At 37.9% G+C, this 25233-nt stretch overlaps 1 long non-coding RNA gene and 1 pseudogene across 1 annotated transcript in view; one reads left to right on the top strand and one right to left on the bottom strand.

The window, feature by feature from the left end:
- LOC122205033 overlaps positions 1 to 25233 on the bottom strand; it is a 92703-nt gene that overhangs the window by 20244 nt on the left and 47226 nt on the right. Inside the window, exon 2 of the long non-coding RNA XR_006195880.1 lies at positions 13266 to 13389. This is a non-coding gene — a long non-coding RNA (uncharacterized LOC122205033). The remainder of the gene's footprint in view (positions 1 to 13265; positions 13390 to 25233) is intronic.
- Positions 9107 to 9225, top strand: LOC122205748 (annotated as a pseudogene).

Below are 25233 nucleotides of genomic sequence, written 5' to 3'. Positions count from 1 at the left end.
GCTGAAGCCAGGACATCAGCTTTGTCTCCTGCCAGCCACCTCATCATCACAAGTTGCCCACTATGGCTCCAGGCATCAAATATCCAAACAAGATATCAGCCAGCAGAAGAATAAGAACTGTCTTTATATGTGTATAGAAACATCTTTCAGAAATCGCTCTCCCTGAAGCAGCTACCTCTCACATTTCACAGGCTAAAATTCATCACATGCTCCTTCCTAAAGTAATTACTAACAAAAGGAATGGAATGTTCATGTTGGCTCAGATGATTCAATTTATATCACTGAATTATGTTGATGGAGTGGATGTCAGAAAAAACAGTTTTTCTTCCAGAAAGAAGAAAGGCATGACACTCCCCAGGAAGTTAAGGTGACCACATATCCTGCTTTGCTTGTTGAATTCTGGTTCATACCTGCTGTCCCAATGTAATTAATGACAGTGCCCTTTCACTTTCAAAGTGTCCTGTTTGGACAATAAATTATATGGTCACTGCAGCTAAAATAAATCATTTTAGACATTTGAAGATTTGAGTATGAGAGCTATAATGTAGAGTGATTAATTAGTAAATAATGTGATAAAAAAAAAAAAACACTCACAGGTAAAGACCAAGAGAGTAGTTAAAAGATGACTAAAATACCTCAAACAAAAAATTCTGAACTGGTGTGCTGGCAATGGGAATGAAAAGAAAGAGACAAAGCGTCCTTACAGAAGTAATAATTTAATATTGGCATCTGTTGATGTAAGACATTACAGTAAGGGAGTAGAATAAAAGGTGAAAAGCTTTAAATACTGAAATTCACATTACTGAGAGGATACATTGTTCTAATGGAGGCAGTAAAGCCAGAAAGACTTGTTTCAGTGGGTAGAATGATGAGTTCAGTTTTGATACGCTGAATTTAGTTCTGTGGGAAAATTAGGTGGAAGAATAAGGAGGTATATTAGGGCTAGCTTCTGTGATAATTTAATTAGAAATCTAATTTTTTTTTTTTTTTTTTTGGGTGGGCTCTCATGGAGTGGAAGCGTATTACTCAGCAAAAGTAAACAAATACACAAAAAACTTTAATTCATCACTTACTCAGTAAATAATTACTAAGCGCCAGGCACAGTTCTAAGAGTTGAGGAGTGAGCAGTAAATGAAACAGATCAAATCTTTGACCTCTTGGAGTTTATATTCTAATGGAGAGAATCATGACAAACACACAAATGTAGTATTATGACACAGTGTGATAAAGGTTATAAAAGAAAAATAAAAGTATTGGGGTTGATCATGGAAGTCTTTTCTAATAAGGTGACATTTGAGTAAAGAGCTGGAAGAAATGAGCTCTACAACTTGTTGGGACGAGCACTGGGTGTTGTATGGAAACTAATTTGACAATAAATTATATTTTTTAAAAAAAGAAAGAAATGAGCCCTACAGATATCCAGGAAATGAATGTTCTAGTCTGAGAGGACAGCAGGTATAAAAGTTTTTATTGAAGTGTTCTTAGAACCTGCAGGAACATCAGTGGGACCAGTGTGTCTGGAGCCTAGAGAATGAGGGAGACAGTGGAAGATAACTCAGATAGACATCTAGGGGCCAGGTTGATATGGTCTAATGGGTCCTAGTGATCACTTTGAATTTTCCACTGAATGAGGCAGAAAGCCAAGAGGATTTTTAATGCTGGTGAGTGGAGAATAGACTGCTGTCAGGCAAGGGTGGAGTGGGAATACTAGTGAGGAGGTTACTGCAAAAATTTTGATAAGAAACTATAGTGCTTTAAGTAGGAAGGCAGCAGGCAAGATGGTAAAAAGTAGTCAGATTCAGGATATACTTTGAAGGTGGGATTAAAAAACAGATTCGCTGATGGATTAGATATGAGGTGTCAAAGCAAGAGAATAATCAAGTAACCCCAGAGACATGGGGAAGACTTTTGGAGGAGCATGTGTGAAAGAGAGGTGGTAAGTCAAATATTCATTTTCAAAATATTAAGTTTGAGGTGCTTATTTAGACATTGGAATGCAGATGTTAACAAGGCAGTTAGATGAAATGTGAGGTTCAGCAGAGCAATCAAAGCTAGAGATAAAAATGTTGGAGAAATTTTTATCAAATAAGGAGACGACATTTAAAACCATGGGTCTGGGGGCGCCTGGGTGGCGCAGTCGGTTAAGCGTCCGACTTCAGCCAGGTCACGATCTCGCGGTCTGTGAGTTCGAGCCCCGCGTCAGGCTCTGGGCTGATGGCTCAGAGCCTGGAGCCTGTTTCCGATTCTGTGTCTCCCTCTCTCTCTGCCCCTCCCCCGTTCATGCTCTGTCTCTCTCTGTCCCAAAAATAAATAAAAAACGTTGAAAAAAAAAAAAATTAAAACCATGGGTCTGGATAAAATCCCCTGGAAAATGAGTATAGATTAAAAAAAATTAAAAAAAAAAAACAAAACAACCTGGAATAGGTCTGAACTGATAACCCTGGGGCATTCCAATGTTGAAAGATCAGGAATATGCTTTTGCAAGGCAGGAGAAGAACTAAAGGAGCAATGTCCCAGAGTCGACACCGTGACTGTAAATGTTTAACAAAAAGCTATCTAAAATTAAAAGCCCTGATATCTAATGCTTACCAATTTCTGTGGCATAACTTCTACCATGGCCAACTTTACGCTATGTATTATTATTCAACAATAGGCTTGCAAAATTCCAAACAATTAACAGTTGTCTCTTGCAAAACAAACTCCAGTATACCCCTGCCAGAAAGCAAAGTAAGATGTTTTAAGAAAGAGGGACTGGGGCGCCTGGATGGCTCAGTTGGTTGAGCGTCCGACTTCGGCTCAGGTCATGATCTCGAGGTCCGTGGGTTCGGGCCCTGCGTCGGGCTCTATGCTGACAGCTCAGAGCCCGGAGCCTGTTTCGGATTCTGTGTCTCCCTCTCTCTCTGCCCCTCCCCCACTTGCACTCTGTCTCTCTCTGTCTCAAAAATAAATAAACATTTAAAAAAAAAAAAAAAAGAGGGACTGATAAGCTGTGCCAAATGTTGTTGGTAGAACGAGTAAGAAGAAGATTCAGAAACAACCAATGGATTGGCAACATGGACGCCAACTGATGAATTTGTTGTTTTTTTTTTCATTCTTTTTTTTTAAATATATGAAATTTATTGTCAAATTAGTTTCCATACAACACCCAGTGCTCATCCCAACAGGTGCCCTCCTTAATACCCATCACCCACCCTCCCCTCCCTCCCACCCCCCATCAGCCCTCAGTTTGTTCTGTTTTTAAGGGTCTCTTATGTTTTGGCTCTCTCCCACTCTAACCTCTTTTTTTTTTTCCTTCCCCTCCCCTATGGGTTCCTGATGAATTTGACCAATGAATATGACAGACGAAAAAGTTGCTTTCAAGAGTGTTTTTCCTACTTAGTAATGTGGGTAATGTTTAAATTTTCTCAGAAAGCAGTTTGAGAACGTGAAGCATTTAACTACATAAACAGTGAGGGAGAACATTCCAAGGAGAGAAAGGCCCTATAACAGGAATGATTTTCATGGTTTCATGAATTGAGAGAACACCTATGTGTTGCAGTATAGTGGGTAAGGCAGGAAATAGCCAGAGATTAGCTGGAGATGTAAATAAGATCAAAGTGTTCCTTGTAGGCTATCAAAAGCAATTTATATTCATTATAAATAATATGGAATTATGTAGAAGGGTTCTAAGCAGAGGAGTCTCATAATCTGATTGGGATTTTACAAAAGATTACTGGCCAGTGTATAAATAATGCATTGGGAATTAGGGGAAAAATAAGAAAGTGTAGTGTCCCAGTAGGAGACTTGTTACAGTTGTTCAGGTGGAAGGAAGATAATGGTGACCTGGTGCCAGATGCTGGCAGGAAAGAAGGAAAGGAAGGGATACATTTTCAAGGTATATAAATCATTTGTTGATAAACATAAACAAGAAGGCGGCATTAAAAATGTTTAGATTTGTGGCTTGGGCACTTGGGTAGGATGTCATGCCACTTACTGAAATAGGAAACATAAAGGGAAAAATAAATCTTAAAAGAAAAAAAACACATGTATTTCATTTTTTTGTATGTTAAATGGATTTAGCTTCATGGGGTTTGAGATGAGAAGAAAGATTTGGGTCACTGATATACACTGGGGACTTGTTGGCACATGTATGATATTCAAAGTCCTAGAAATGAATGAGATCACCCAGTGAAAGAGAGTAGAGAGAAAGGGAAGTTGTAGAGTGGAGGAACATCTCTGAGAAGGAGAATGCAGAGAGAGGAGAAAAGTTAGAGTGAAGTGGTATTGTAGATTCCAAGAAAGAAAAGTAATTTGTGAGGGGACGGTCCATGGTTGAAGGTCCAGTGAGAGCAGAAAGCATGGGGGTCACTGGACACCTTGACAAGGATAATTTTAGAGAAATGGTGGGGATGGCAGCTAAATAGCAGGGGATTGAAGAGTGACCCTCTGGGAGAAGTATAGACAGTTTGTGTTGACAACCCTTGTAAGAAGTTTGGCTAGGAAAGTAAGCAGAAAAATGGGGACCAGGTAAAGAGGATGTAAGGAGATATTGTTTAAAGATGTGTGCTGGGGGTCGACCTTTGCATGCCAGCAGGAATAATTTATTACAGAGGGAAAGACTGATGATGTGGAAGACGGGGGGAATAATCAGGAAGCTCAGCCCTTTCAAAGTGAGTGGCAAAGGGACATGGAGTGAAGGAATGACTTCAGCTGGGTAGGGAGCTTCTCCCTCACAACTGAAGGGTAGAAATAGAGAAGTGCAGTGTCAGACAAGTTTGTTGACTTAGTGATAGGAAGAGGGGGTGCTTCCCATATCATGGCTTCTGTTTATCTGTGATTTATCAGACAAGGTCAGCATAATAAAGTGGTGGTGGGAGGGGGCGTGCAAAGTAATAAAAAGTGATTATTTGACTAAAGAATAGAAAAATAAGCTTCTTGGAGAAACAGAGTAGCATTGCATGTTGTACGTGAGTATCTAATAAAGGCTGGTGATAACAGTGTGAATTTAAAGGGACGCTAATTACATCAATTTCCTCAGTAGTGTGATTTTCTCGATAATTCTATTATGTTGTGATTAGAAACTGAAATTATGTCATGTATGTACATATCATAAAAAATGAAATTTATAATGTTGAAGTGGATAAAAGTTATCAGTTTCCCTTCAACTGTCACTTATTAATAAGCACATGCTACATGTCATGCAGTGAAGATTCAAGGACAAAAGTCATGGTCCCTGCTGTGAGAAACCCACAATACAGTAGTGCCGTAGGCAATTACAGAAGAACTACGGTCCGCTCACATCAGCATGTAAGAACATACTGGTCTAGGACACATCAATACAGGTTTATATTGAGTGTATGTGAGGTCTCCCAGCTTAAAGCGTTCATAATAACCCTATGATTAAAAAAGAAAAAGCAGGGCTGCCTGGGTGGCTCAGTCCGTTAAGCATCCAGCTCTTGATTTCAGCTCAGGTCATGATCTCACAGTCTGTGGGATCGAGCCCCGTGACAGGCTCTGTGCTGGCAGCATGGAGCCTGCTTGGGATGATCTCTCCCCACCCCCTCTACCTCTCCCTGCTCACACACTCTCTCTCTCAAAATAAATAAATAAACTTAAAAACTCCAAAAAGCAGTATTATCTGGTATTTTGTCAATCATAGGATTATACAAACTAGCATTTTTGATGTTCTCTTCCCCTCCAGAAACACAAATATTGGCCATACTTATCTAAAATAATTGTCAGAACAGCCTAGTATCCTATATCCTGCATGAGTCAGAATCTCTGAAGGTAAATTGCACGTGTCCTGAAAATTTAAATACTAATTCTGTTATATGTACACATTCTGCCTCAAATAATAAGTGCTAGATACTGTGCTGAGCACTAACACACTATCTCATTTTAGCATCAAATATACAACAAAAAAAGTAGATGTCATTACTAATATTTTTTCAGGTAAGGAAATTTGGTCTAAGAGAAGTAGTAAACTAGGCTTTACATCTAATCTGTCTACCTCAGTCTATACTTTTATCACCTCTTTAATTCGATTTTTGATAAATATTTTAAGGATTGTCTTAAATGTTTAAACGTTCTTTACTTAGATCCTCCCCCCACCTCCTGCCCCCATGCCAAGCAAGGCAAACATTCTCTCTTTTTTAAAGATTTTATTGTTTTATTTTATTTTATTTTATTTGCTATTCATCTTTGAATAAATTTCTACTGTGCTCTTCATCCTCATCAAAATGTGCTTAAACTGTGTCCTCCCTTAGAATTTCTGAGGGCAGACATCACGTGTTAATCCTTCATTTATCTCTTAGTTCAGTTCCTGGCACACAGTTAGGGTTCAGAAATACATGTTTATCTGAACTAAAGATGGGGTTTGATACCACAGTGGGAGTTTGAGTGGTCATGGCTCCAGGCTTAGAGCACAATGACATCTTTAAGCTGTGACCAAAAGCCTCAGCAATGCCTGGTGATTTGTGGAGAGGGATGCTGTGGACACACACATTGTCTCCAGGATATTCTAATGACAGTGAGCGTTCGTTTCATGTTAGAAAATGGTGAGCTCGATGCATATAAGTTTTTCTCTAACATTCAGAGTCAGGACCTTCTGAGGAGCAGGGGTCAGGTAAAGTAAGGCAGAAGCTCTTTTGTGCTTGTATAGCCTGGTGATTCCACCACTATTCTGGCTCTTATCTCCATCATAGTTTCAGAAGGAGAGACAGAGACAGACACAGACAGAGAAAGAGACTGAGGTTCACAGCCTCCTGCTATTGCCTAGGTCTAGAGCCTTCAGGGAGTAAGTTCTGCGAATTTCACATTCCTTATAGTGTGTTTTCCTTCCAAGGTTAATAAGAGATTTAAATGACAAAATATATATGTACATTGTGAGAAAATGTGGCCTTCTGCCCATTATGTAGAAAATGTTGAATAATTGATAGCTGTTGACATTGTGACATTTTTAGACTGACCTCTTTGAAGCCAGGAGTTATGCCATGTCTATCTTTATGGCCCTGATGACAAAGCCAAGTCCAGCTTAGAGGAGTGAATTGAGAAAGAATTAATAAAAGTAATAGCATTTTTCTATTCTTTTGTCTAAAGGCCCTTGACCTTTAGGAAGCTGAGGTCATACATCAGCAGATTTTTACTAGACACACATTTGTATTTTTAATTATTAATCACATACTTTATTTGAATTGACTCTTTTATTTACCACTTTGTCTAAGTGATAGTAAACATAATCATTCTCATTATAAACTAATTTGAAAGGTAATTTTCCAATTAATAAATATATACCAATGCAAATTGTGTTTCTCTGATAAAATAATTATAATAGCTGCCAACAACTCTGGAAAGAAAACAAAGGCATTTATTTGTTAGTGGCAACACCTAATGAAAGATTTGATGGGCTAAACTAGAAAAATTGACAGGCGCAATTCCCCCCACAAGAACAATTTGTTACTGATGATGAAACTGAGAAATAACCAGAATGAAGGTTGTGAGATTCACAGTGAAAGCCCTCAGGGTAAAATTAATTTCTTTATAACACAGTTTAAAGGCACACACAAGGAAATTGCTTGTGCCAGATGGGATAGGAAAGGCATTGTGAATAAAAATGAGCATCTCTCTTCTGCTTACAAATATTTAAATTAAGATGATACCAGCATGTCTAGTTAATGGAATAACAATATTGATGGTTGCACAACTTTCTAAAGATTTTCTTGTTCTTTTCAAATGGACTTGTCCACGCACCGAAATATTTTAGCAATATATTAAACCTGGCTCTTGTTACCAGAGCACATGCTATTCTCTTTGAATGATTGTTGCAGGCAGAACAGGAAGAAACAATGGCTAAGGGGCTGGATTTAGAGTCAGAGAACCCAAGCAGCTCTTGTTCAGGCTCTGACATGGAGTGGAAGGAGGCGAGGCAAGTCACAGTCCTCCAAGGGACAGTTTCTTCCATTAGTAGGAAGGGAAGGTGTTCCCATCCTCATTCATCAACTAACTTCCATGAGGATTAAATGAGTCAGATAACAAAGGCAAACATCTCGTGTGAAACCCATAAAGCATTATGTGTGTAGACTCTGATTTTGTGGCTTATTTTTCTGGAAATGGTCTGGAAATGATCTCCAGTGTTCAGATCCTGTATCTGATCTGAACTGTTGGTTGACAGCTGCTAGCTTTCTTCCTGTTATAATCTCATGCATTTTTATACATAACATTTTAAATCTAATCATTGAGGATTTATCTGATGGTGAGCTCTCTCTGCTCTAAAGCACCTCTAATAGTTACTTAGTATTTCTCGTATACCACCATTTATCTTCCTATTCATGTGCCCTCTCCACTTGGCTGTGACATCAACTCTTGAATATTAACACTCCTACTACTAATAGCTTACACTTATTGTTTACTATATGCCAGGCACTGTGCTAAGCATTTTAAGTAGATGATGACATTTAACAAGTAGCAGAAAATGCATCCTATTTTTCAGCGGGGTCACATCATACATCTGCTATTTAATGTGAATTAACATTTCACACTCATCAGTTCCCATTCTCCAAAAAATGAGAGATGAAAGCTATAGAAATATAAATTTATATGAACATTTTCCTTCCATTTCACTCAGTTAGCCTATGCCCCAGAGTGAGAGGGGAGAGGCGAATATGCTCTTTCCCCAGCTGAAGTCACTTTTCATACAGCTTTCACAGTGTGAGCACCTAGCTGTCGATTATAATGACTAAAGACTGTGAATGTAGTCTATATACGTTAGCGGATACTAACCTAAGGGAATTTCCAATGCCAGAGCAGAAACTGGTTGTATTAGACTTCTTAAGAGAAGACATGTCAGTCTCCAATGTGAAACTTCCCAAGGAATTTTCAAGGCTAATTTGACAGTATGCAGTTTTTGCCATATATGTTGACTTACCAATGAAGTGAGAGGGAAGAGCCTCAGATAGAAGTTAAAGAAAGGGCTTTTAAATTTCAATCAGAAAGGAGGGAAATATGTGAAACGGTTAGTAGTATGGAAGAGTAAGGGAGTATATAAATTAAGGAAATGTTGTAGAGTTGTCCAGCAATGGTAAAAATCGGCTATGCATTTGTGATTTTGACTTCAAAGTGTGACAAATGAGTCTGTGGCCATACCAACTTGAATGTGCCCAATCTTGTCTGATCTTGGAAGCTAAGCAGAATCTAGCCTGGTTAGTACTTGGATGGGAGACTGCCTGGGAATTTCAGGTGCTGAAGGCTTTAAAAAATAGTGTGACAAATGAGCATGATTATGCTTTTTCTCCCAATACAATTAGCAACTAAAGTACAGAGGAAGAAGTAGGTAGAAAATTGTGATTAATAGAAGGTGGAGAGGGGGAAAAGGATATATGGGTATATACAAGAGGGTTATTTTAATGCTAGGCATGGAGTCTGAGCTGGGTAAAAAGAAAGTGAGGACATGGATTGAGAGAGTGAATAATGAAAAAAAATGGTGGGGTCAATGTACTGAAAGTCCCAGTGTAGTCAAATAATCTTGGATTAACCACAAATTTGCTATGCTCATCAGCTCTTTTTTCTTTTTCAATTAATGGTGCCATCTTCTTCCAATCTCGGAAGGAAGAATCCTAGGACCAATACTCTATTTCTACATCTTACTCAACCCCTTCCACCTCATGATACTCACTTAATAACCAAAAATAGTAGCTTCAATATTCTGATGTTTCATATCTGTATTATCTAGAAGACTCATAGCTTCTCTCTGCCTTGTATAAGCCATTGCCACCCTATCCCTTTCTACCACCTACATTATTTCCAGGATGACTTGGTAACAGGAAAATTATGCCATGGCTTCCAACAGATTTTGGGGTTAAGAGAACATAAAGGCCTTCATGACCTGGCCTTTGCCCACTGCTTCATCACCACATTCCCTCTCCCAGTTGCATTGCCACACACCCATTCGTTGCTCCAGCCATACCTGCAGTTTCCACAATCAGTCCATAATTTTTTTCTGTTTCTCTCTGGCCTTTTCCATGAAACTGCATCTAACAGCCTCAGTCTTCAACACATGTCTACTAGGATGAATTCCCTGAACAACACTTTTGGAATGTAATTATTTGTTAATCACCTTCCATTTCAAAAGGTGACATATGATTTTCTAGTCTCTTAAAGTAGATTATAAGGATTCTGAGATAGGAATTGCATATTGTATGTAATATTCTATTCCTTATAGCACCTAACGTAGTTTTAAATACAAAGGAAGTACTAAAAAGTGCTTGCTGGAAAAAAATACATAAATAATTGAATACATGAATAAATGAAAAAACTTCTTTGAAGCAAACCTCCACTTTTAAAATATTTTTTAAATTTAAATTCAAGTTAGTTAACATACAGTGCAGTGTTAGTTTCAGAAGTAGAACCCAGTGATTCTTCACTTACATATAACACCCAGTGCTCATCCCAGAAAGTGCCCTCCTTAATGCCTATCACCCATTTAGCCCACACCCCCACCCATACCCCTTCCAGTAACCCTGTTTGTTCTCTGTATTTAAGAGCCTCTTATGCTTTGCCTCCCTCTCTGCTTTTATCTTATTTTGTTTTCCTTCCCTTCTCCTATGTTCACCTGTTTTGTTTCTTAAATTCCACATATGAGTGAAATCATATGTTACTTATCTTTATCTGACTGACTTATTTTGCTTAGTATAATGCACCCTAGTTCCATCTACATTGTTGCAAATGGCAAGATTTCATCCTTTCTGATAGCCAAGTAATATTTCATTGTATACATGTACCACATCTTCATCCATTTGTCAGTTGATGGACATTTGGGTTCTTTCCATACTTTGGCTATTGTTGATAGTGCTGCTATAAACATTGGGGTGCATATGCCCCTTTGAATCAGCATTTTTGTATCTTTTGGATAAGTATCTAGTAGTGCAATTGCTGAGTCATAGGGTAGTTCTATTTTTAATTTTTTGAGGAACTTCCATACTGTTTTCCAGAGTGGCTGCAACAGTTTGCATTCCCACCAGTAGGGCAAATGGGTTCTCTTTTCTCTGCATCCTCACCAACATCTCTTATTTCCAGAGTTGTTCATTTTAGCCATTCTTTCAGGTGTGAGGTGGTATCTCATTGTGGTTTTGATCTGTATTTCTCTGATGATGAGTGATGTTGAGCATCTTTTCATATGTCTGTAGCCATCTGGATGTCTATTGGAAAGACATCTATTGGATGGAAAACTGTCTTGGAAAACTGTCTATTCGTGTCTTCTGCCCATTTTTTACTGGATTATTTGTTTTTTTTTGGGGGGGGGTTGTTGAATTTGATACTTTATAGATTTGGGACACTAACTCTTTATCTGTTATGTCATTTGCAAATATCTTCTCTATTCCATCAGTTGCCTTTTAGTTTTGTTGATTGTTTCCTTAGCAGTGCAGAAGCTTTTTATCTTGATGAGGTCCCAGTAGTTCATTTTTTGCTTTTGTTTCCTTTGCCTCTGGAGACGTGTCAAGTAAGAAGTTGCTGCGGCCAAGGTCAAAGAGGTTGCTGCCTGTTTTCTCCTCTAGGATTTGGATGGTTTCCTGTCTTACCTTTAGGTCTTTCCTTCATTTTGAGTTTATTTTTGTGTATGGTATAAAAAAGTGGTCTGGTTTCATTCTTCTGCATGTCACTGTCCAGTTTTCCAGGCACCATTTGCTGCAAAGACTATCTTTTTTCCATTGGGTATTCTTTCCTGCTTTGTCAAAGATGATTTGGCCATACATTTGTGGGTCCACATCTGGGTTCTTTATCCTGTTCCATTGATCCATGTGTCTGTTTTTTGAAGCAAAGCTCCACTTTTGTGATTTGATAGTGATTATTTTCCTCCGATGAGTAAAAATATGAATTATGGCTCAGCAGAAGGACATTTTATTTTATTATTTTAAAATTTTCTTTAACTTTATTTATTTTCAGAGAGAGAGAGAGAGAGCAGTGGAGGGGCAGAGAGAGGGAGAGAGAGATAATCCTAAGCAGGCTCCACACTGCCAGTGCAGAGCCCCATGTGCAGCTAGAACTCACAAACTGCGACATCACAACCTGAGTTGAAATCAGGAGTTGGATGCTTAACAGACTGAGCCACCCTGGCACCCCAGAAGAGCATTCTAAATATCTTGTGAACTTGCAAGGTATTTCACCATAAATAGTCTGGAGAGAAAGTCTTCTTAAAATACTTGAAAAGCTATAGATTTGGAAGTTCAGATTCACTTTGATAGTTTGCTGTTTTTCGGATATTATTTCATTGATATTGGAGAGGATGACTTCGTTAATTCATTCATAAAATATTACTGAATGTTAATAATAAACTAGACATATGGGAGATGCTGCAGATTACAATGGTTAGCCAAAACAGACAGTAATGCTCCAATGAAATGTACAATCTTGTAGAGAAGACAAATTTAATATTTATTCACACAAATAAACGCAATTTGTAAATGTTATAACCCTATGAAGGAGAAGAACATGGTCCTGTAAACACTCATAAAGGAGAGTTGAATTAGTGTGGCTGTAGAGGAAGTTGGTTTGTTTGTTTGTTTTTAACTTTTTTAACATTTATTTATTTTTGAGAGACAGAGTTAGAGCATGAGCAGGGGAGGGGCAGAGAGAGAGGGAGACACAGAATCTAAAGCAGGCTCCAGGCTCTGAGCTGTCAGCACCGAGCCTGATGCAGGGCTCGAACTCATGAACCATGAGATCATGACCTGAGTTGAAGTCAGACGCTCAACCGTCTGAGCCACCCAGGCACCCCAAAGAAGTGGTTCTTGAACAGGGATATTCTTTGCCTCCCTGAAGCCTCAGTTTCTTCATCTCTAGAGTGGAAATAGAGAACTGCCATGGAGTTTGAATAAAATAATAACTATGAAAGGGCTCTACAACTATATATTTTTATTTCCATTGCATTTATACCTAATCTAGATATCATTTTTCTTCTTTTCCAAAAAAGAGGAAGACTTTCTTGTAATAAAAGTTCAAAGCCTCAGAAAGCCTTTGTTTTGTTCAGTGAATTATTTTATTTTTACTTTTTGAAGTAAAATAAATATACCGCCTATGCTTTTAAAGCCTTCAAGTTTTTTTAACCTCTCACTTCAAATTTTCCAGAGATTGATCCCAGATCATCATTGCATAAATTTTGATCAGATAAATCAGCAGAAATAGGTAGCAAATCAATGGATTCAGTAAACATTGGCACATCCTGTCCCATCTTAGATAATACCGGTTTAGGGGCTAGAAGAAGGTTATGTCGAGCCTCTCTGTCACCGCCTTACCTCATAACTGGGGCTTCTTGGGCATCTTGCTCTGTTTCGTTGTAGTTTCCCTCAGAGTCTCGAGCATGGTAGCATGGCTAGCTGGGCTCTTACATGAGAACTCAGAGCTGCAAGGGTTCATGTCCTGAAAGAAAGAGAAAGCCAGGCAGAAACTTTTCATAGCCTAGCCTTGAAAGTCATGTAACAGTCTAGTCATCCGAATTTGATTATGCATTCCAATGTTGGTAAATACTACATAAGTATAATTCTTGGTGTTATTTTTTCTTCATCATAAGTTATTTTAGAGTCATTCCCAATAGAAGGAATAGCTTTATTTCCTTAATTCTAAATGGGGGCATATGCATTACAAATGACATTTTCTCCTTAGTTATATTTTTGCATATAGTGTCACAAAAAGAAACAACTTAATTACATTTAATATTACACTTAATAATTGATCTTTTTTGAAAGAATACATGAAATTTGGATGCTTTTGCTAATCACACCAAAAGATTCTCCTGAAAATTAGCTTTGTAGGAGGAAGAAAATACTAAGGATATGAGCAGACATAGTAAATTGACTGAACAGTATAAGAGCCTCAGATTAACTTTTAAAATCTCAAAGTAATTCCTTTCTACAACTAAAGAAAAATTTCAAAATTTCATGGGAAGATGCAGATTATCTTCCAAAATATTACTTAATGATTAAACATAGAAAAATATGACTGTTCAGAAGAATGGGGACATATTCGTTTATTATAACTTCAAAAAAACCTAATTTTTGTGATCCCAGAAAATACGATTAAATGATGAGTTTTGGTGGAAATGAGTACTAATTGTGTGTAGAAATATCAATTCTTTCCTTTTTACTTAGTGACAGAAACTCCAATTTGAAACTTGAAATAATGTTTACATTCCAGGGACTCGTTTACATCTAGGTATGGCCACGGGACTAAGCAAAACATGCAACTTTAGGAAAACTTGGCTAATGGAAGAAGGCATGCTTTTCCTTGTCCGGTACTCCCAAAGAACGGTTAGAATATGAACTTGGTGAGGGAGCCTCTGAACAGCCACCCCGATGCATGTGGCGCCATATTACCAGGGGCAGGTCGATGCGAGTGAATGAGCTAGGGTTGCTGACGGTTGTGGGACCCCCAATGCTAGAGCTGTCCTGCCTGCGCAAGCTTTCATGTGAGAGAGAAATAAATATCTACTTTGTTTAAGCCACTGTTATTTTGTTTTTTTCAGTTATCTTCAGCAAAACCTATTCCTAATAATAAAGATGTTCTTTAAGCACATGTTTATGTTCTCTCTCTCTCTCTCTCTCTCTCTCTCTCTCTCTCCTCCCTGCTTCTCAGGTGGAAACACTCTTCGATCTCTACCTTAACTCTCTTATTTATCTCATCTTTTTTTTTTCTTTTGCCTATTTTCCCTCCTTCCCTTAAATATCAATAATAGTAATAAATGTATTTTTGTTGTTGAATCATCCCATTACAAGAAGAATTAAAAGATACAGGTTTTATGTTTCCTGTGCTTACTTTTTAAAGCCAGGATATATCATATTTTATATTTTTCCTGAAAACAAATACAAAAAACACCTCATCACATGAAATTTTTCTCTTGGCTGTGATATTCTACTGAAGGTTTTTACCTTCCAGTGAGTCAGTGTTTCATGATTGACCAATGTTTTCCCATCCTGGCTAAGGTCACACAAAGGCTATATTTAATGCCTCAAAAGTTTCAACAAATCAATGTTTCTTTACGTTTATGATTTAAAACTCCCTGCCTCAAGGGTCTGTTCTGGAGTGGGAAGCTCTTAAATGTAAGTCATGGCTTGGGAGTGAAACTCTGTTAAAAACAAACATAAAACTCTTCACAGCTGGGAGTTGCCCTTTCATTTTTAGAAATTCATTCTTGTTTCCATAATGTAATAAAGACTTAGCCTCTGATCTCTGGTCATATCTCACAGGTTTTTGCTAAAGAGTGGCTGGCAGAAAATCCACTCTTTATAATTTCAGCTACATTAAATTGTCATTTTAAGGTATTCAAAATGCAATAAACAGAATGTAATAAACTGGAGTACTTAACATCCATCCCTACTGAACACTTAGCCATTATCCTAGAACTAGCCCAGATTCCTGTTTTGCATCTCTATTAAAAGACTACTTCAAACACACAGTCAGGTAATGTACTAAATCTAATTGTACAGGGACCTCTTTAGAGAACAGAATTTGATGCTATCTCTCAATTTTCTAAAATTTGTTTTTTTTCTTTTTCCCCAATAATTAATTTGGTGTAAAGTCTCATTTAACATTTTTTGTAGATGTGACTGAAACTCCTTTGATATCTTTAGAAAAGATTAAAAAGCAATGTATGTTTCACTCTTGTGGGCTTTTTAAAAAATGGCTATGGATTTTAGTTTGTGAGGACTCTGACTATAACCAAGAAATCTGTTTAATTATATAAAAACAAGGTTTAATTCTATGACATGACTCTGAGATTCTGCCTTTATATATATAGATATATATATCTCATACCCCATCACTTAACCCTTAAACATAGCTATTATACAAAATGTTATACTAAATCTTCTCTTATTTTTGGATGTTGCAGGACAAACTAGCCTAATTGCTGTAGCTGTAAAATGGGAGATTAAAAAAAAAAAAGTGTGTGCTGTTCTGAAAGTTAAATAATGTACAATGCACTATGAAATACAGTGTAAGATGATTGAAGGCTTATTGCTATCTCCCCTGCTTCCAGTGTCTGCATGATACCTGAGGTATTGGGATTTCATGTAACTCTATCCCAAATATTTTCTGTAGGAAAATCAAAGGCGATTTACTTTGTAAATATTGAAAATCCTAAATAGATCTATTTCCTTCAGGCTTCCTTTTTATTATTGTGACTCCTTCTGCTGGCTGCCTTTCTTGATCCCATGGTCTTTGTTCATTTTGTCCAAAGACAGTGGTGGCAATAATAGGAAAATTAGAATTATGGATTCTTGGAATTTTTCCCTGATCAAATGAGTAGGAAATGGGGTGCAAAAATGCAAAGACAAAAACAAACTAAAACCCGCCATGAGATAAGGTTGTTATAAAATCACAATCCAGGGGCGTCTGGCTGGCTCAGTTGGTTAAGGATCCAATTGTTGGTTTTGGCTCAAGTCATGATCTTGTGGTTCCTGAGTTCAAGCCCCACACTGGGTTCTGCACTAACAGTGTGGAGCCTGTTTGGGATTCTATCTCTCCCTCTCTCTCTGCTCCTCCCCTGCTCGTCCTCACTCCTTCTATCAAAATAAATAAACTTAAAAAAAAAAAAAAGATCAGCATCCAGTTATCAAGCAAATCTTCCATTGAATCAATTAACAGAATTTGCATTACTGACTGCTGGATGATGAGGAAATATCACCCACTCAATCACAGTCTAGCACCTGATGGAGCGCAAGTTTCTTTATATTTTTTTCCCTTGGCTTACTCCAAGGAGAGAAGGGATAGAAGGAAGAGAGGATACAGGAAAGCATGGAACTCTGTCCTAAATTTTCTTCTTTTCTATACTCTCTCCCTAAGTGATAGCATTTATTACTATGACTTTTAAAGCTGTGTACATGCCATTGACTCCAGAATGTATATCTTTACTTCAGATCTGAAACTCAGGCTTATTTATCCAATGAACTACCTGGCATCTCCTCTGAGAGGTCTTATAGACATGCCAAGATGAGGATGCCCCAAATGAAACCTATCACCACTTTCCTACTCTATTCTAACAATTCCCCTCAATCTTCTTATCGAGTTAAATATCATAATCCACTTAGATGTTCGTGCCAAAAACCTGAGAACCATTTTTAAACATTCTACCCTCTTATCATGTTCATTCTGTTTGTCAATTCTATCTTCAAAATACATCCAGAACCTGGCCCCCACTTGCCACCTTTGCAGATATCATCTCCATCCTTTCTCACGCAGAGTACTGCATAGTCTCTTACCCGCTTTTTTCTCTTGCCCACCTTCCTTTTCTCAACACACACAGTTTATTCTATACATGGAAGCCAAAGTGATATTTCAAAAATGCAAATCAGGGTACCTGGGTGGCTCAGTTGCTTAAGCATCTGACTCTTGACTTCAGCTCAGGTTATGATCTCACGGTCATGAGATTGAGCCTTGTGTCAGGCTCCACACTGTCATGGAGCCTGCTTAAGATTCTCTCTCTCCCTCTCCCTCTGCACCTTCACCCTGTGCATGTGTGTGCTCTCTCTCTCAATAAATACATATATACATACATACACACATACATACATACATAAAATAAAGGGGTGCCTGGGTGGCTCAGTCGGTTAAGCATCCAACTCTTGGTTTCAGCCCAGGTCATGATCTTATGGTTAGTGAGCTTGAGTCCTGCATTGGGCTCCATGCTGACAGTGTGGAGCCTGCTTGGGATTCTCTCTTCTTCCTTTCTCTCTGCCCCTCCTACATGTGTTCTCTCTCTCCCAAAATAAATAAATAAATAAACTTAGAAAAAATAAAGAAAATAAAAGATGCAAATCAGATTATTTTGCCCTGTTTAAAACCTCCCTACAACCATGTCTTCAACTTAGTGTTAATACTGTTTTTACTCTTGCTCATTATATTTCTGCCATCCTGGTCTTTCCTATTCTTCAAATGCATCAAGTGCTCTCCTACTTTGGGACCTCTGTTCTCTGCCTGGAATGTTCTCCACAGCCCACTCTTCACCTGGCTGGCTGGATTTACCCTTCCAGTCTCTGTTTACATGTTGTTTCTTCAGAGACACTTCCACTAACTATGGTGTTATTTTCTCTCATGATAGCCTTTACTTTCCCTAAGAGATTTACAAAAGTTCAGAGCCAAGATCATGACAGTTAGAGGCAATGTTGGCTCACTTGTAAGCTTATTAATTCCAGGATACCCTTACCCCTTTGCCTCTCCTTTTCCCTGCTGGGACACAGGCAGGTTGTACTCTCACTGTTCTTCTTCCTGTGTCAAGCTATGGACTAAGATAGCTTCGTGAATTATTTAATTTTGTTTGAGAATGTTCTTTCATTAGATACAAAATCTATTCTATTACCTAATGTTCCTTCCCTAGTTATCCCTTCTGAATGCTCCAAGCAAATGCTCTTGGGTGTTTGTGTTTTCTAAGACAGAATATCTATTTCTCAGGTTTAAGATAAATGGAAACTTAAAAAAGAAACTAAGCTCCTGCATTATCAAAATCAAAGTGGTTGCCTGTGGGACAGGCATTTTGACCCTATTTATTCAAATCTGTTTGTCTGCCCTCCACATCATTCAATGAAAGACTTAAGGTGTACTACAACAATTAATTCTATGAAATTATAATGAAATAGAAAAAATTAGAGGAGTGGGAAAGAAAAGACAAATATGCCAACAGTGAAGGCCTAAATATTTCCTGCAGTTATATTCCAAGTTGGGTTCTGAGTTTTTTGGAAGAAAAGATGAGAGACTACATGTGTTACATATTTCTTATGATCAGAGAGAAGAAAACAAAATTATGTGGTTCCTTAGAATAATCAAAGCTTTTTCTTGCCCTAATTTCATGTTCCTGTTTCTAATAATGACCTTATTGCTGAAAGCCCCACATAAAAAAACAAAAAAAATATAGCCATAAAACAACAATAACAACAGTAATAACAGCAATAAAACCAATGCAGTGGCATTGATTCTACAGAAGGCTAAGGTAATGAGTTTAAAAAAATATAAGCTGGTGAAAATGATTCATTTCTCCCGGTCACACACAAAGACATATTCAATTATTGCATTCGGTGGTAGTAAACTTTTGACCAACTCTCAGCAATCCATGATGTGTGCAATGGGAGTGCTTAATAAATGCTGAGCCAAGCTTTCAAAGCTCCCAGGCTCCTCCTGGATTGTAACTATTGCACTTTTGAAGGCTGCTATCTAATAATCTGGTACTTCATTGTGCTTAGTCTGATTCAGTATTGATTAAGTTTTCAGCCCTTTTGAGTTCACCACTCTTTTCTGTCAGTTGAAGATGATTGCCTCCATTTCTGTGCCTTTTCCTGGGAAATGTATCCCTTTCAAAATGCTGCCTGAACCAATTTCTTAGCATTTGAAGGCAGATCAAAGGTATGCTATAATGAAAAAGGGATCATCTACAACACAATTTCTTTAAGTCAAACAAGAACATGTGGATTTATAGATTTCAGGTGGAGAAAACCAATAAGTGAAATTTGCCATAGAAAAATTATACCCGAAGCCATAACAAAAATTCAGTTGCTGTTATAATCCATGATCAGAAATTACATTAATCTCTGTACTCAACTTCTTGCCTCTTACACTGAAGTAAGAAAAAGAACAAAACAACTACATTACTTTTATTCTAGTTGTAGGATCATTGGATTTGAAATTGGTACAGATTTTAGAAGAGTCGGTTTCTCTAAATAGCTGTGGTTTCTTAGGTAAATATATTTAAAATATTCACTATGAACCTAATTTATACAAAAAATAACCAAAGAGATTGGACTAGATCACTGGTTCTCAGCTCTATCAGGGCCAGCATCCCTTTTATAACAAATATTTCAATGCCTTCTTTGTTATCCTGAAATGAAGTTTATGTATAATATAATCTACTACAGATATAATTACCCGCAAAATAGGTATAATACCCTAACTATACAGATGAATTTAAAAGAAAGTAACTCATCGGGGCGCCCGGGTGGCTCAGCTGGTTGGGCGACTGGTTTGGCTTAGGCCCTCATCTCACAGTTTCCAACAGTGCAAGAGGGTTCCCGTTTCTCCACATCCTCTCCAGCATCTATAGTCTCCTGATTTGTTCATTTTAGCCACTCTAACTGGTGTGAGGTGATATCTGAGTGTGGTTTTGATTTGTATTTCCCTGATGAGGAGCGACATTGAGCATCTTTTCATTTGCCTGTTGGCTATCTGGATGTCTTCTTTAGAGAAGTGTCTATTCATGTTTTCTGCCCATTTCTTCACTGGATTATTTGTTTCTCGGGTGTGGAGTTTGGTGAGTTCTTTATAGATTTTGGATACTAGCCCTTTGTCTGATATGTCATTACAAATATCTTTTCCCATTCCTGACGGAATGGAGTCATTTTTAAACATCTGCCAGCTCTGAGAGAGATTTTGTATCAGCAGTTAAGTGAGAGCTTAACTACCTTCCTCCTCCCCAGCCCCAGACTGCTTCTCTTTCCTCTCTCTGCTCTGAACTCAGAAGGCCAGGAAAAGGAATAGTGGCTGCTCTTTAAGTCTGCTGAGTCTTCAGAGTGACTGTTAGTGACATATGGTTCCTTTCCTGAGTAATGTAAGTGAGTTGGGGCACCTGGGTGGCTCAGTCTTTTAAATGTCTGACTTCGGCTCAGGTCATGATCTCACAGTTCATGGGTTCGAGCCCCGCGTTGGGCTCTGTGCTGACAGCTCAGAGCCTGGAGCCTGCTTCCGATTCTGTGTCTCCCTCTCTCTCTACCCCTCTCCCACATGTCTCTCTGTCTCTCTGCCTCTCAAACATAAAGCAAACTAATAAAAAAAAATTAAAAGAAAGTAACTCATAACAAAATAATATGTATATTTCAGTAGGCAAATGTTCAGTTATGGCCTGACATATTGAAGTGGTCAGAGAACTGCACTTCCTTATGATGAATGTTTGGATTTATTTCATGCCAGTTGGTCAGGAAACATTCCACAGAAGAAATATAGGAAAATAAGAGACAAGAGTGCACATTTAAATAAGAAAAATAGTGTCAGAGTCAATTAAAAAAAAAAGATCAGACTTATTTGTACATGGTAGGAAAAGGAGAGAAATAACCTTAACTGAAAACAAGCTAACATGCCAAGACAAAGTGGAGATGGAGGAGTAGATACAAGGAGGGCACATATTATAATTGCAAGTGAAGTGCATCCTATTTTCAAGTGTAATATCCAAATAATTATTTTGTGACATGGGAAAAGGTAGCAATAGAAAAAAACAGTTATGCCTTATGTTGCAATCTTTCCATGGGTCTGTAATACTTGAAAGGACCTTAGAGACTGTATCTTTTGACATGTGGTGGGGAATGGACTGGGAAAGTAAACAGTAATGAAAAGGATGTTGAGGAGATGTGTAATAGACCTCTGAGAACAATATTAGAATAAGATCAAAAACCAGCTGAGGCACCTGGGTGGCTCAGTTGGTTGAGCATCCAACTCTTGATTTCGGCTCAGGTCATGCTCTCAGGCTTGTGGGTTTGAGCCCTGCTTCGGCTCCCTGCTGACCGTGGAGCCTGCTTAAGATTCTGTCTGTCTGTGTGTCTGTCTCTCTCTCTCTCTGCCTTTCTCCCCTGCTCATGCTCTCTCTCTCTCTCAAATAAAAACTGAAATAAAAAAAAAAAAGATTAAAAACCAACCTGCATACTCAAAACAAATTAATGATTTTAATATGTAATTTTTACATCTGTGTTATAATAGGTTGGCTGTTTTATATCTGTGCTGCTCTAGGGTGTTTATAAATATTTTGAAATAACATATTAGTGAAATATGGAGAAATCTGTGGTTTCTGAGCTCTTTACTGATTTAATAACATTTAGTTCTAAGTTTGTTACAAGAAGTTTCAAATCTCCTTTGTTACATATTTACATGCAAAAGCTGTAAGTGCAGGCTGGTAGAGGTTTGTGGTACGGGTGCTGTCATTGGCATTGGTGATGACTAATTTGGGTGATAGGATTTTCTGAAATCCTCTCTGAAAGCCTAAACACAACAAAATTTAAATCTCTTAAGTTATATGGTAGCTGCAGTACTAAAATATTCAGTGTATATTAAAACCATGCAACAACAGCTATTTAAAAAAATCTTTTTAATGTTTATTTATTTTTTTGAGAGAGAGAGACAGACAGCAAGCTGGGGAGGGGCAGAGAGAGAGGAAGACACAGAATCTGAAGCAGGCTCTAGGCCCTGAGTTGTCAACACAGAGCCCGATGCGGGGCTCCAACCCACAAACCGTGAGATCATGACCCCAGCTGAAGTCGGATGCTTAACTGACTGAGCCACCCAGATGCCCCCCAAAATAGCCATTTATATGAAAAATAAATCTAGTTTCCTGACTCAGAACTATAAATAGATTTCCTACCTAGAAGACTACCCATCTAGACCTATAGGTCTCGAAGTGTGGTCCCTGGACCAGCAGCATCAGCATCGCCTAGGAACTTGTTAGAAATGCACATTCTCTGGCCCCATTCTAAGGCACACTGAATCAAAATTGGGGGTGAGGGGTGGGGACCACCACTCTGTGCTTTAATAAGCCCTCCAAGTGATGCAGGCTGAAGTTTGAGAACCACTGATCTTCAAAGGATATTTGCAAATCACCTAGGATGCGAGGTGAGTCTTCATTTTGGGTAGCTGTCCCACACATTACAGGGCATCTCTGACTCCCACACACTACATACGAGTCAGATTCTCAGTAACTGCAACAATCAAAACATATACCCACAAATTTCTCAAATGTTCCCCAGAAAGCGCTACTATTCCTATGGAGAACCCCTGGGTTAGATAATGGCTGTAGTCCTGGCCTATGATTCCATTACTTTCATGGAGGCAGCAGGAACCTAAAAGACAACACAAGTCAGAGCTAATAAGCTCATGACTCAAAACAGTAAGATTGCAATAGGACATGGGTCCAGAGGCTGGACTTGTGCTCATATGGAGGTACTGCTGGGTCTCATTCTTCGGGGTACTTTTAAATCATCACTTAGCAGGCAGGAGCAGAAGGGCAAAAAATTAAGCAGAAATAAATTCTGGCTCTAAATGTCCCAGATTCTTGGTTCATCTACTTCAGATTTCTCCTTAAGGTCCTAGAATATGGCTGGTTCACACTACTAGTTAGTTACAATTGAGCAGACCTCTAATTTGCATGATAGGGATTTGAGGGGCCCAAGAGGAAGGATCTGTCAACCCTTAATGCTTTGTCAGTTTTCTGTGAACCCAAACTACAGAATACCTCAATCCTGCCTAATGTAAGAAAGAACTTCAGAGTTTTTTAGTTAGACCCATGACAAATACTGAAAGACCCAATCAAGATCTCATAAGCATTCCATTATTAGCAGAAATTTAAACTAGCAATTACCACAAATAGAGCTTAAGAGAGCTAAAAGTAGTATATATTGAGAATCAGAACTATGTCCCAGACTATGTTTATCATATTAGTCAGGGTATAGATTTACAATTGGAGTTTGAGGTATAATATTAATGAAAGCCCAATTTGAATTCTTGATAAATAACAGAAATAAGTGGCATGTGTAGTTTCAATGATTAGTCCATACTTAGTTTCTTTATACAATTTCTTCTTCATTTTAGTTAATTTCCTCCTCTCTGCAGTCAAATGTTCTACCCTGGAGCTATACCTCCCATCCCCTCTGGAAAATTAACAAAGGAAAAACAATTCAAATGAAAAACAGTCTTGTGACTTTAATGCTAATCAAACAATTTGCTGATAAGAGCAGTCTAGCTTTAAGATAAATTGCTGATGTGACAGCTCTCTAATTGATCAACTGACCTCTTGACAGAATCCATGCAAGAAAGACACCCTCCTTCAAATATGTGATCAGAGTTTCCATGCCATTTCCTGAAGCCTTCACTTTATGAATGTTCAATAAATTTGTGTGCAAATTCTGAAATCAATGTCAGTTTTCCTTTTCTTTTGCCTCTTCTTTTTAGTGTTTATCAATATTGACAATTCCCATTTAAAGTGCAAACTCCTCAATTAACCAAAAATCTTGTTTTGCATATATGATCTAAACTCAGCGTCCTGTGTCTTTTTTTATGCAATCAACAAGAACTGAGCAGCTAACTGGGATAATCTCAATGCTAGTGGTTGTCGATACAAAGATAAGGAGGACACAGCAAGATTAGAAATAAGACAAACCACCAGTGTAATGAAATCTAAGTGCAGAGCATAGATGAAGCATATAGGAGGATGATTTTGATTCATTTTGAGTGATAATCAGTGAACAGGTGACATTTATGTATGGATGAAGAACAAATGTATTTTACCCAGATGAGAAAGGAATAAATATACTAAAATTAAAAAGTAGCAGAGCATATTATATGATTAACCTTCCATATCATTGCCAGATTGATGTAACCTGAGTGCTTTTTCCCAGTGTTAAATATTTTTTGAAATTCTGACTTTTAGTAACTGACAGTAATTCACAATATATCATCATTTACTTGATTGTGAGTCTCTATTTAAATGTTTAGGATGTTTTTATTTTTTCATTTTATAAAATCTGTGTATGGCTTTGTTAAAGTTCTGCTTACAATAATCTCACCTTGGAAAGTGAGAAAAAGAAAACACGTTGGTGTAAAAAACTGCATATAGAATATTGTGTATTATCATTACACATTGGAAAAGAGGTAATATCACACAGACTATGTGTTGTTAGAGGATATACAGAGACCGAGTTATTTTCTATCCAATATTCAATTTTATAGTGGGTAAGGCTATTTATAACAAATATAAATATATTTGCTTTCTTACAACTAATTTACTCTTTATTGTACAGTGACACAATTACGAAGTCCACAGACTTTGGATGACAAAATAGGGAGATTAGGTGTCATGTTTATAATTAAACTTAATCTCTATTTAAAGCTACTGTTTAACCTGATGGCAGAGAAACTTGATTTGGGCAATTCTAGCTAAACCAGTAAATTCAGGTTTGCTCTTAGTCATTTCAGTGTGATTACCTCAAATGGATATTTCCTCCCTTCCACTTCTTCCTACAATTGCATCCCAATGCAGGGGGAATGTTGGGTGTAGGGTAAGGCAACTACATGGCATCAGGATAACAGGAGAAGCAAATATGGAACACAGACCTGCATCCATGAAATGTAGACGCCATTTCCATTCCTTCATCTAGTAACTGCTGTGGTGTTCATGTTTGCATTTGGGAGTACTCTGCATCTAGGAAACCTCATAGAAGGTCTACAGCTGTCTATTCCCAGATAACT

This window comes from Panthera leo, chromosome D4, assembly GCF_018350215.1.
Source record: "Panthera leo isolate Ple1 chromosome D4, P.leo_Ple1_pat1.1, whole genome shotgun sequence".
Classification (NCBI taxonomy): domain Eukaryota; kingdom Metazoa; phylum Chordata; class Mammalia; order Carnivora; family Felidae; genus Panthera; species Panthera leo.
The sequence above is the reverse complement of the archived record's forward strand: the minus strand, read 5'-3'. Positions and strand labels throughout refer to the sequence as shown.